This window comes from Geospiza fortis, unplaced genomic scaffold (genome assembly GCF_000277835.1).
Source record: "Geospiza fortis unplaced genomic scaffold, GeoFor_1.0 scaffold366, whole genome shotgun sequence".
Lineage (NCBI taxonomy): Eukaryota > Metazoa > Chordata > Aves > Passeriformes > Thraupidae > Geospiza > Geospiza fortis.
Genome location: NW_005054342.1, coordinates 3,570,205 through 3,584,152, shown reverse-complemented (window position 1 = coordinate 3,584,152; position 13,948 = coordinate 3,570,205).

Here is a 13,948-nt window from a genome sequence, read left to right as displayed (position 1 = left end):
AAAGTCACTGTATAACTAACAGAATCTTGTAAACATACAGTTCCTTAGGGCTTTTCTGGGAGATGGAGTAATATATGCTTCCATAACTCTCCTGTTATTTTTAAACATGGATTCAAACTGAAACATACACAAGATCTGGGGCCGTTCAGCACTGGACCTGTACCTTTTCCCATTGCTCAGTGCCCTAATTTATACACATTCTGCAGTCTCTTGGTAATGGTATTCATTCTTCTGCAGTTGTGCAAATATATCCCCTTTCAGACAGGACTCAGTCACACCTACTTGCAGACAATTTCTTGTCACACTGAATTAGAGTGACCACTTACAAATGAGAAACAATTGAGAATCATGCCAGTTTTTCTTTTCTTACCTGACAAGTCCTCCTGAGAAGCCCTAGGTGTTAGACCTGTCTAAATGTAATTTGAGAAACTCAGCTCTGCTTATCCCGCTCTCCCCACAGTGATAACTCAGGGATGCATACTTCTTTGCTCCTTGCCCTCTACTCTGAGCTGGACTTGCTTTGTGTATCATTTCTCAAAATAAAGGAAACAGTTCTATTCTGGGATGTCACTGAGATGACTCTTCCCACCACCACCTGCTTAAGCTTTTAATCATGAGATCAAGTCTAGAATATGTATGTTGCGGAACATCTGAAAAATTAAATCCTTCAGATGTCTCTGCTGGGTACTAGAGTGAACTGTATCAGGGCTCCCATCTAACTTACACACAAAATTTTACACCTTTCCAGCAAACAAACCAAAAATGGGGAAAGAATAGTTGAGATGAAAAAGGATAATTCTCTCTATATATGTAAGGTTCAGCTGAGATGTGGCAGGTGTATGTATATGGACTCATGAGATCAGAAATATTTCCATTGCCCACAACTTATATCAAATCTTAGGGATCAAGAACTTAGCATGAAACCATGAACAAAGTGATACACCCTTTCAGAGTATGTTGTCTTTAAATTATTCTAAATATTCTGTTCTTAGTTATAAAGAACGATAAAATAAAGAAAATTATAAAACTTTTATAAAAACAAAGTAAACAAGGATACCATTTCACAAATTGGATGAAAACAGAAGTTTTCTCTAAGCTCTGGCTATTGGGAAGTTTTTAAACCTCAGGAACTCTGATTATGATACACTCATGTGTATTCCTGAGCCACCATCCCATAATCCCTCTGGTGCTAGCATTCTGACCTGATAATGCTCCAGTCCAGCATGAGGCAAAAGGACAGAAAAGCAATAAAGGATGGCGTAGTTTTGTTGAACACAAGACCTTTTGTAATTTCGAAGTCCATGTTTTAAATTTGCACACCATTTAATGTCCAGGTATAAGATGCAGTTTGGAACAGCCTGGGCTGAGCTGTGCTGCACGGTAACACCTGATATTTAGGTCATTTACACAGAGGGTGAAAAAGGAAATATTCACTACCCTGACTTTAAATATATACATCTGATTGTGGATGTCTAGGTATGACCTAATAATCCTGAACTCCCTCAACACTAATGAGAGAAACAGTTTCCAGGGGTGACAATTTTCACTAAATATAGATGTCTACTTTGGGACAAGACAAATGACTTTCTAGAAATGGCTTTTTCTTTCCATTAGCTATAAATAGACCACATCGATTAACACAGACATCTGGGCTATATATTCTGACATCCAGTCAGTTGAATCCTGTACAAACACTTAAGAGACTTATGAAAAAAAGAAATATATTATACAAGAAATTGACAATGAATATTACCTGATCATCAAATAAATCCTTAATATTTTTCTCTTAAATACAAGGGAATTCTCTCTTCCTAGATTGTTTTTTTTCTGCTATAATTTTAGATTAGTGTATGAATTTGTGTATATTTAAATGTTCTTCCTCTAAGAACTTTTAAACTGAGAGAAGAAAGAATCAAAACTTTACAGAGTTAAAAAAATATTAACGATTGGCAGCTTTTATACTTGTAGGATAATATTATCTAATTACCATCTAATTTTTAGTAGCAAATGTATGAACTTTAAATTAGATCTTCTCTGCACAAAAGTAATGATATATTTGTATAATTTCCATACACTACATGCATGACAAGGTTTCCTCTCTACCACTCTGTTATTCTCATTCATATCTCACAGGACCTGGAAATACACCTTGCCATGGAAAATAAAAAAGACATTAAATGTTGAAAGAGAAAGCTGAGAGAAACTATGTATGGTGCATTTGCTAACTTTTTGTAATTATCCTTACCAAAAACATCAGCTAAACCAGGGTAATTAATTTGCTCTTTTCTGCAAAATATACGTATGTTGGGTGGGGCTTGACTGCAATTACTGTGTTAACTGTGTCATAGACTTTATTCCCATAAGCAGTTAGAATCTTTGATGACCACTTCCTAAACTATAGGAATTGTCTATAACTATTTCAGTGCTGATGCTCTGAACATTTGCTTAAATGGAGGGGATACAGGCTTAATGGAAAAGGCAGGCAAAATTACCAGACGGTCTGCATAGATGAACAAGGAGCTCCTGGCCAAACTTAAAAATAAAAATGAGGCATACAAGGGGTGAGAGAAGGTACAGACAGCATGAGAATACGGAGGCACTGTCCAAACATGAGGTGGTTAGAGAGGCCACCTGAAGTTACATTTTTAATGGTTGTAAGACATGACAGGAAAGACTTCTGTACATACCTAAGTGGCAAAGAGCAAGATGTGGAAAACGTGGGTCCATTGCTGACTGTGGCAGAGAACATTTGGCACAGGTATTAAATGCTTTCTTCACCTCAATCTCTACCAGCAAGACTAACCTTCAGAAAACCCAGGCACAGAGGCAAAGCCAGGAGCAGTGTAGACTTACTCTTGATGGAAGAGTTCCAGGTTAGAGAATACGTAAGCAAGTTGGACATATTTGAGTCCTTAGACCCTGGTGGGATGAACTGATGAGTGCAAAGGGATCTGGCAGATGTCATTGTGAAGAATGTTTATTACAAATAGGAGAAGTGCCGGCGGACTGGAGAAAAACAAGTGCCCACCTCTGTCTTCAAAAAGGTCAGGAAGAGTAAGCCATGGGACTGAAGGCTGAACAGAAATAATAAGCGTTCTTTCACAGGATAATATAAATGTTCTTTCACAGGATAATACAATGAATTTTGTATTTATCTTTGTAATCTCCAGGTTTTTATCTTAACTTTATAATACCAGTCAGATTTAATTCCATCCCTTTTATTGAAGGACCATCTGTATCTTTCCCTTGGCCCTGGATCAGGCCTGATGTGCTTGACCATCCTTGGAATATATTACCAGCTGCAATGAATACTGTCTTACCAGATCATGAATTGGATCACCAAATTAATATCAAGGGATTTTTTTTTTAGTATTTTTTTCTTCCAAAATTGGCTTCCATTTGATAAAAAAATATTGGCCCTCTTCTGTAGACAATAAATCAAAGCAAGCCTCTTGTGTTGTATCCAAGTTGCTTATCTACTGTTCCAACTAACAATAGAAAGTATCACATTAGGGAAATCTATTGCCTCATCTGTGGAATCTATCCTGAAATTAAAAAATGATTGGTTGCTCTCTGAATCAAGTAATGAAATCTAAACTTGCAAATTTTTGTGATACAGGAGAAATGCATTGAAGGAACTCATCTTTAAAACTGAGCAAGTAGTTTTAAGCCATCTCCTAAATGGATTTTTAATTTTGGAAGGGAAGCCTAGTGTTTTCAGAATCCCCCTAGCTCTTCTTCTTACAATAGATGATGAGTTTTGATATGCGTATTATTACATTGATTAAGAAAGATAAAAGAACAAATACATACCTGAGATTACTTGAAACTTTAGACTGCTAATGAGACTTCTGAGCCAATGAACTTCATGGACTAAGCTGGGATTTTAAAGGGTTTATCCCACAATATTGTCTAGTTCTGTTAGCACAGTCCTGAGAGCAGTATTTAGGAATCTCATCTTGCCACACTGTGGGTTCCAAAAGGACAGCACAATTCAGCTCCAAGATGGACTTTTTGGAGGAAATAAGTTGAATGTAGAAGGTTGATTATCTGGAAAATATAATGACAAATGAGATGATGGAGAGAAAAAAAATGTTTTAGTTTTAAACCATAGAGGCACTTATGATTACAGGTTGAATTTCAAAAATGGTGTTGAAATTTTCTGATAAGTTAAAGGAAGAAATACAAAGATATTTTGATTGCTGAAGAAAAGGACCTTAAAAAACTTAGAGCATATGCTTGCAAATAAGTAACTAGGTGTGAAATTACAGAGGAGTAAGTAATGGTTCATATGTTAACTTGTCTTGCTGTAAATTATTTATATGTCCACACTAACAAGTGTTTCTCCTTTGTTTACTTGTTTTCCATCAAGGACCACTTTATGTAATTGATCAGAATATATAAATACTTCTACAGGAATAAATTACTGAGGGTAGCAGTGAGAGAGAGACTTAAGTGTCTGCATGGAATCTTCTGTTCATTTTGGACCATCCCCCAGTGGTCCTTGCTTACTGTGCTGTAGTGCATATTACATTTCTCCTGAATAACTGCTGGTAAAATATCTGAGATGAAACTATAATGAAAAATGCGTTAGTGAATTTGTGAGGCTAGAAACAACCTCCAGATGATACAATGTTGTTTCAAAAGCACTAATACTCCTTATATTTCCCATTGATTTTTCTTTAAATAACAGGAGCAAGCCTGAGGATGTTAGAAGACTTTATAACTGATTGATTTTAAAAAAACCAAAAAAAACTTAGAGACATATTTTCCTCAAGTAATTTTTAACAATTGTTTTACCTTCTCATAATACATATATCATCATTTAAACATTATTAAGAGGGTTAAATGAGCCATTAAGCATCTTCTTTTATTGGATTGCTGCTGGATTGCACAAACACACACATAACACTAATAAAACCTCCCTATATTTACTTTTAGGAAAATATTATCAGACAATATAATTGATGTGACTTAATAACAGAGAAAAGACATTACAAGTCCTGGATCAAATTTCTCGTGAGAGTAATAATTTCCTTATACCAAAACCAAGTATCTTTTCTCTTCTTCTTCAAAGCGTCGCACTTTAAAAAACAGAGCTGATAGAACTCGTCATTGATCCATACAGCAGCTTCTGCTGCTATCTGTGCTTCTTAATATTCACACAGCTCATACACTTTGGGGTAGAATTCCTGATTACCTACTCCAGGATGTTTAACTTCATGACTGGAACCTTATAGTAATCTATTACCACACAGGAAAAAATTGACATACTTGTGCTACTTATATATTTATATTATATGTGTGCTTTTTTCAGAAGCAATGGTATTTTACAGTGCCACATGACTTGAAAATATACTGTACAGATCAAAGTAGATTTTGCAGCACATATGAAAGAAATATGGGAAATAAAATATACAGGGCTTTTATTTAATTTTTTTATTATAAATACTTCTGCATTACTTCCTCTCATACATACAATGCTGGAGCATCTTTCATACAACTACCATTTTTTAGTACTTATGTTTCCAGGGGGAGGTTTCTGGGCCATATTTCAGCAAAACTTTTCAGATTATTTTTAACTAATGCCAAACGGCAACTGTTGCTGTATGGTTTCCAGAGTGCCCTAAATGTGAAGATCCATAATACAAAAAAATCAACAATTATTCAAGCAAAGCATGCAAAGTAAGAGAAGACTTGGAAGCAGAAATAAGGAATAGGAGCTGTATGGTCATATGCATGTCAAATATTTTAAAAATTTAGCAACTAGACAGATTTTTATTCACTTGATAGTAATAAGTAAAGCATTGTCTGGTATTCTATAAACTTGAAGCCAAGAAGCAGGAATTTGAAATTACAATATCTACAACTGTAGTCACAAATCAGGAATAAATCTATTGTTACATGTAGACAGAAGAATTTGAAGCAGTGACATGGAAGACTTGGGAGTGTTAAGGTACTTTTTTCTGTTTGGAATGAAAACATGTTTGCAATGAAACCTGTGTCATAGGAAGTACCTGAGGCACTACTTTACACTAAAATCAAATCTTATTTGGTCAACACACTGAGGAAAAAACATGCCCTTGAACCTTCAGGAACTAGATAAGGAACTCTATTAATCAAAGAAGGGCTCAAAACAACTATTTTGAGAAGGGCTGAAGGGCATCTCTTGATCTCTCACACTCTTTGAAACAATGAAGGGCTCATGATGTGCTGAATCATGGTGACATCTCTATAAACTGGTTCAAGGTAAACAGACTCTTAAATCATTTGTAAACTCCTTCCTAGAAAGATTTCCTTATGTTGGCAGTATGCTTTCCAAATTATGATCAAGGTATAACTTTGCCCTTAAAATCAAAAACACCTGAAATGAGAAGATAAATGGTAAGACTGATGAATCAAATCTGAGAAAATGGGACCAGGTTTGAATGACTACTCACTTCATCCTTTCAAAATCACAATGTTAACAAAGGTTTACAAAGACATATTCTTTAAATATATGTTCTTTATAAATAACAGGACGTATATTTTACTTCTAAATCAGGATTCTTTGCTAATTTTGCAGCACCAGTGATAGTAATTTTGGAGCTCTGCCTGCATCCAAACATGTCCAATTTTAGCAGATGATTTAAGGCCCAAGTCCCACATTTTTTGTTGCAGTTACCTGTATCAGATCACAATATTTAGCCTACTTGTCACCTTAATCAGTTGTACACACATAACATCAGTATTTACTGTTCTACTTCACAACATGCTTTCTGAATGTCATGGATTATGTATCTCATGAAAACACAATAGTGTATTCTGGCAATCTGCTAAGTCTGAGAGCTCAAGACCACTGGGATTTAGTTCCAGATTCCTGCAGTGGAATTAGACTTAATACAGCATAATAAATCTGAGAAGTTATTCAGCTCCTCATGAGCTGAATAACTGTGTGTGTCTATCTTAGGCAGAGTGAAACATCTCTTCAGGCTCTGTATTAATGATAGTGGGAGAGTAACCACCTAGATCTCATCTAGACATGGCCATGGGTGACTTCAGTGGCCAGGTGTGTGAATCTTGACCTGCTACAATCCAGACAGCGTGCTCTTGCATAAGGAATAGTCACCCTGGGCCACTTGAGTTGCCTTAAGATTGTCAGAGAAATCTGCCCAGAATGGCAGGTATGAAGAAAGAAAGGAAAATCTGCCCCTTCCTGTGCTGCATAGCACCTGTTTAGCTGAATGAATCCTGCTCTTTGTGTTCAATATATTGTTTTAGCTCACATGGTTGTCTTGGTTTTCTGTTCTGTCAGGCTTCCTTTCCAGGAGTGTTACAAATCACAATGGGGATGATTGCATCTAGGTTTAGCCATAACCTCAAAAACATCCTTGTATCTATTCAGAAACCAAGTGGCGTGAGCAACCTTATCTAAGTTAGTTATCTGGGTTCTCTCAGCAGGAGCAGAAGATCTGCAGGGACCCTTCCCAACACGTAGGACTCTGTGGTTCTGCTTACATCTGAAATGACTACCCTGGGGCATTCTGGGGCACATCTGACAATTGTAGGCACCAACCCTAGCGTGAGGTGATTCTCACCCTGTATGTGCTTCTTCCTTGCCACTGACCTTAATGAGAGTTTATAGTGGCAGATTCAGATGTAGACACCTGCACAAAAGATTTAAATAGCTGGTCAGGAAAATCCCTTCCTCAATAATTCTAGATCTCTGTCTTCTGAAATTATTCTGCCCTCATCAATAAGACAATAAAAACCCACTGTGGTCACATAACACTTGCTTCCCTCAGAAATAAAGTTTAACAATGTAATGGGGTAGCAAAGTTTAAGAGAATAGTGACAGGGAGCACATTTAATTGTTAGTAAAATAACAGATTTTTTTCCCAACTTTTATCCCCACTTGCTGTGTGAGCATAGGCAAGGCACTGTATGTGCCTCAGTTTATTCAAATGTAAAATGGTTATAATTAATATTCAGCATAATTAATGATTAAGTGCCTTGAGAACATGTGATGAAACAAACTCTAGAAGAGCAGAGTATTTTTGCTTCAACCTCTTTAAAATTGTATCCCCTTGCCACATATTTTCAAAAAGTCTACAACTCCTTACTAGAGCTAAATGACTAATTCAAATGAATAATTTATCTGAAGAATTTTGCTTTGTTTTCTCTTTGCAAATTGTTCTCAAATAGACTGCAAAATTCTTGGGCTTATTAGTTATTGCCAAATTATGCACAGATCTCTTCAGTGACTAATTTTATGTCTGAAGCTCATTGAATTTTTTTCCTGAAAATGTTAGCAATTTGCTGTTTGTACTGTGCTGGTAGTTCTTTCCTATTATTGAAAAGCATATGTAATTAATCAATGCAGTCGTACCTATATGTAATGATATTTTATAAATAAATACATATATATGAAAAATTCCTGATTCATGGACTTTAAAGGTCAGAGAGTACCAGGAGACCACCTACTCAGAACATCTGTAGAGTCAGTTACCCCAGAATTGAGAATAATAATTTGTGCTTGACTCAAAGTGGCAGACCCCTTTTAAGAGGATCTGCAAAAGATTATCGAGAAAAGGAAGCATATTTTCAATAGACTTAAATTCACTATAGGGGGACTGATTCTTTCTTCTCCTTCTACTATGAATCAAAGATGACTGGAAATGATAGGATTAAATTACATTCTCTGTTCATTTTTGATTGGGTGACTTCAAGAAGCAGAAGACAATGCACTGCTCTTGGTAGGTTTTCCAATACTTAATGACACTGTTCTTTAGAAATGTTTCTTACTAATAATATGAATTTGTCTCAAAGGCTTTAATTTCCCTTTGACAGTTCTTATTAATAACTTACACATCACAATCAAGTTACTTCTTGATCTTTTTCATGAGCTAAACAGATCAAATTTACTGCTAGCCTGTTTTGAAGCCCTCCAATAATAGTTTCTTCTGAACACTCTTAAATTTGTTGACATGCTTTAATATTCTACTGTCAGTCTCAGCAGTGCCATTTATATAGCTAAAGTTCATGACATATTGATTAAGAACATCCATTTCCTGCCTGGAGATCAGGAGAAATATCATTGTGACTGATGTCAGAAAAATGATGAATCACACACACTTAAAAAAAGTTACAGTCAAACACACCCATAACACATGCATGCAGAATTTCAATTTAGGTCAATGTAAATATTTCATTTGGCTGAAAATTCAATTTTCTTTTCTAGTATATATTTGTGTCTGTTCAATGTATTTAAAATTCTTTGTTAACATTGGCATATTTTTAAAAAGACAAAGAAGCAAATATTTCATTTGTGAAATAAGTAAGTACAGTGATTCATTTTATGTGGTTTTGAATCAAAACCCAAATTTTGATCTGTTTCAGCTTCTGCTTTTCAGTGACATTGAAAATTATCAAATAACTTTTATCTGTCTCTCTCTGTGACTTATGCCATTAACTGCATGAATTGTTATTGTTAGGGCACAATATGCAGTGAAACATTTTTTCCCAGCTAAGGTTTGGAATTGAAATTAATTCTACGCAAATAGTTAATTTTGATTTACAGGCTGACAAGCAAGAAATAAGGTCACCCATGGGAACTTCAACCAAAATTTGCCTTAAAATCAGAAAGAACAATCCAAAAATCCAATCAAGTCCACATCACAAAAACTGATTTCAGAAAAGCCCTACTCTGTGGTCTCCTCTAGACCCCTGATATTTGACAGATAAGCTCGTGCTGGATTCAGTAGAGCTTGGATCAGGCTCTAAGCACAGGAATTTTCTGGCATCTCGAAGCAGGTTATATGAATGGACACTTTCCTTTACTTTGTGCCTTCACCATCTGTTCTGCCTTCTAATTAAAAATGCAAAATGAACATAATTAAATATTGGCATCACAAAAATAAGCTAGAAGTTTTTTCAATGCATATGCATGTTCTTTATTAAATGCAACAAGCATCTGTTTTGTTTTCTTATGTTTCAAGACACAGATAGAGGGAAATTGCTTTTTCCTGACAGAAAGGATATTTTTCATTAGTAAATTGGAATTAAATAGAAGAGGTAACACCTTACAACAGTTGGTAAACAGCAGTTTCTGTAAACAGAGATTCAGGTCTGAGTTCTTTTCTAAGGAAGCACAAGAGGAAGAGGAAAAAACAGAAAGGAAAGCCATTACTAAACATTGTTCTAACTGGCTACCGAAGTCAAGCTCTTGGTCCAGAAAATTCGGGTATAAGTAACAACTCTCCCCCCAAGAGCTGCTGACCCAACCTAGTGTCTGCCTTCCACAACAGTATACACCTTGTGTTTAATCCTTTTAAAGGGTTACTAATTAAGTGTCTTGGTACTTTACAACATCCAGATGGGATGTAAGGAAGTATAACCATTCCTAGTTTTCAGATGAAGATGGGCAACTCAAACCCATTATGGTCTGTATGTACCACATATTGAAAACACAGGCGGTCAAGGAGGCCAATGGCATCCTGGCCTGTATTAGCAGTAGTGCGGCCAGGAGGACCAGGGCAGTGATTGTGCCCTTGTACTTGGCACTGGTGAGGCCACACCTTGAATCCTGTACTCAGTTCTGGGCCCCCCACTACAAGAAAGAAATTGGGTCTGGCCCTGATGGGGCCAATGGAGCTCGTGAAGGTCTGGAGCACAAGTCTGATGAGGAGCAGCTGAGGAAAGTGGGTTTTTTTAGTCTGGAGAAAAAGAGGCTTAGTGGAGACTTTACTGCTGTACAACTCCTTGAAAGGCAGTGGTAGTGAGGGGGGTGTGATTCTCTTCTCCCATGCAACAGAGACAGGATAAGAGGAAATAGATTTAAGTTGCACCAATGGAGGTTTAGATTAGCTATTAGGAAAAAGAATTGATGGAAAGGGTTGTAATGCATTGGAACAGAATGTCTAGGGAACTGGTGAAGTCACCACCACTGCAAGTGTTCAAAAAACATGTGGATAGGGTGCTTGAGGACATGGTTTAATGGTGAAGAGAGTCATGGTTCTAGGCTGACCTTTGGACTTGATAATCTGAAAGGTCTTTTTTAACCTCAGTGATTCTATGAGGTATCTATATCAGTAAATAAAAATAGCAAGAGGGACTCACCTCTGGGCTTGAGGACACGTGGATGTGTCCTGGCCACTCAGGATCAACCTCCTCCAGAGGTGCATTAGTATTACACAGTACTTCGTCCTATATTTCTTCAAGGTTCCATTGTTCCAACCCATGATATGTATTTTTGGTGTGATTAGTTAGTTCAGAGTGTATTAAATAAAGAGGCACTGTGCTGCAGCCAACCAGAACAATGCCTTTGTAGCCTGAAGCTGAGGGCACACATAACATGTCTCAGCAGCCAGAAAGCATGTAACTGGCATTCAGCACAAATTCCTCTGAAAGTGTGTCGGGGTGTTTTAACTAGACGGCAAACTTGATGCTGGCCTGTCCAACCTGCTTTCCAGAGTGAGATGTCCTCCAAAGTGTTCCTGGGTTTTGTGACAGACAGCTGAGGGAGCTGGCCCAAAAAGCTGGGAAGTAGGTGGTGTGCCCCAGGGGCTCAGTGGGCTGCACACAGCTGAGCAGCAGTGCTCACTGAAACTAGGCACACAGGAGAAGACAGTTGCTATAGCACTTGCCCTGCAATAATAGTCAGGCCTTTGGTCACTTGAGTAATTCAGAGTCCTGGATTAGGTTTATGGAGTTCCTATAGAGGCTCCAGGAAGATTGAGGCATCCCTGACTGGGATCTACAAAATGCAACCTGACAAGGGCTTCCTGTGTTATTCAGTAGGGTAACTAAGGAGAGAAGTTTGTTTTAAGTAAACTGTACTCTGAATGTTAATTTCTGAAATCTAGACTTCACAGACATTAATTCTTTCCATTAGTATTATGCTGAAACTACTCCTTCACCACCTATTTCATAGTAAGCATTTACGGGATCATAGACTAGAATGGAAGTGTTCCAGTTCCCAGCCTGTGGAACAACCTGGTCAGAAGCTGCTTGATATAAAAATATAAAATCCATGAGAGTGAAGTGACTAGAGCATCTCATCTTGTGAATCAAGGCTTAGGGTCACCCTTGGTTGGACAAGCACTCCTACCCTTTAGCTGCATGCTCAAAACACCAAGCAGCTGGGTAACACAACTGCAGCCCACGTTTGTTGCAGTGCTCACTGTTGACAATACTCAAGCTGGCATGAAAACCCCAGGAAAAGAACCTGGTGTTTATGTGCCAGTGGGACTCTCAAGATAAGTTAGACAAGATTGTGATACTTACTCTTTGAGAGGCAGGGCAATGTAGCCTGTTTTAATTCTGGTTTGGTATGTCTTCACTGTTCCTTCACCTGCGCCGGCAATGTCTTGCTGGACCTGAACTGGATGACTTCTCAGTGAATCCAAAACCAGGTCATTAGGCTCTCTCAGCTGGGTTTTCTATGCCCTAACTTCAACTCTAAAAATTGGGTGTGTAGTCCAATTTTGTCATTTGGGCTCCCTCTAGAGCCAACTGAGGAAGACAGATGCTCTACCACATTTTTCCAGTCACAGGATACATGTTGAAGACAAATAGTGGGACTTACTCAACAAGTACAGAGGGAATCTTGCTCATTAGCTCAGTCTAATGCCTAAAATTAGGAGAGAGGAAAAGTACTCATATGTGTTTTCCTAATGAAAACTGAGGAATGTTTCAAGTCAATTTGGTAATTTAAGTTTTCATCTAAGATGCAACTCAATATCTGTGGCTACCGGTGTATTACATGCTAAGCCAAGCAGTATTAGATCTCTTTATGAATTTTCTGCTGCTATTAAATCAATGGTGAATTGAGTGTAAAAACCAGTCCCCATGTACAAATGAATGGGATTTGTCTCTTCCTTGATCTGTTAAAAATTTATAGTGACCATTATACTACTGCAACTCTGTTGCATGTTAGACCAGCTGCTAAATGTCTAATTTAAGAATTCTATAAAAATATAAAGTAAACAATAGCTATTTTCCGACTCAATATTTGACTATAAATGAAAGCTATAGCAGAGGACAGGTATAAATTGCTCGTATCTCCCTGTCAAGTTTTTTCTTGGAAAAAGGAAACAATAGCTATTTTCCGACTAAATATTTGACTATTAATGAAAGTTATAGCAGAGGACAGGTATAGATTGCTCATATCTCCCTGACAAGTTTTTTCTTGGAAAAAGGAAAGGAAATTTCTTCCACATCTGCTGACCAGAGCCTATAGAAGCCCTATAGAAAGACTCAGCAATATTACTTCAGAAAGTTCATATGGTGATGTGTATCTGGTAGAAAGAGAGAGAGTAATAGACATATGAAGTAGGTTTCTAGAAATAAGTGTGAGATGCAAAATTCATATTCAAGGCACGACGTACTGTAAAGATGTTCAAAATCACTGCCTCCATATCAAGCACTCCAAAAATTTTTCACTATATGCCCTTCTGTGTTGTTTTTTAAACACAGTTTGTTTTGGGGAGGATAACAGCAGCTTGGTACTGTACCTCACACAGCGTGAGGAGGAAAGAGTTTGTTTTTCCTTGAGTCCTGTTGAAGTGTTAATTTAAAGAAGTAATAATGTAAATCTTATTTCAAACATTCTTTCCCCCTGGCAGACTTCTATATTAAGACATTTGGGTAATTGACCAATGTTACTGTAGCTCAGCAGGCATTATTTTCTTTAGGTAAAAGGATACCATAGTAAATTTCAATGAGAAGGAGCAAAAAAAAAGTGAACAGACTTAAATAAGGCTTGAATATGAAAGGAAAATATAAACCAGATGGGAGTGATGGAGACAGGTTTTCATATCTTTCTTTTCTTTTAAAATTGGTTTAAAAGTTTCCCTTCACTGCATTGGCTTTCTGCCTCTGAGTAACATGAGGCAACGTATTTGTTCAGCAGCAGCAGCAGCTGGGAGCGATTCACTGGCTGCAGAGTGCTGGACAACACACACCGGGC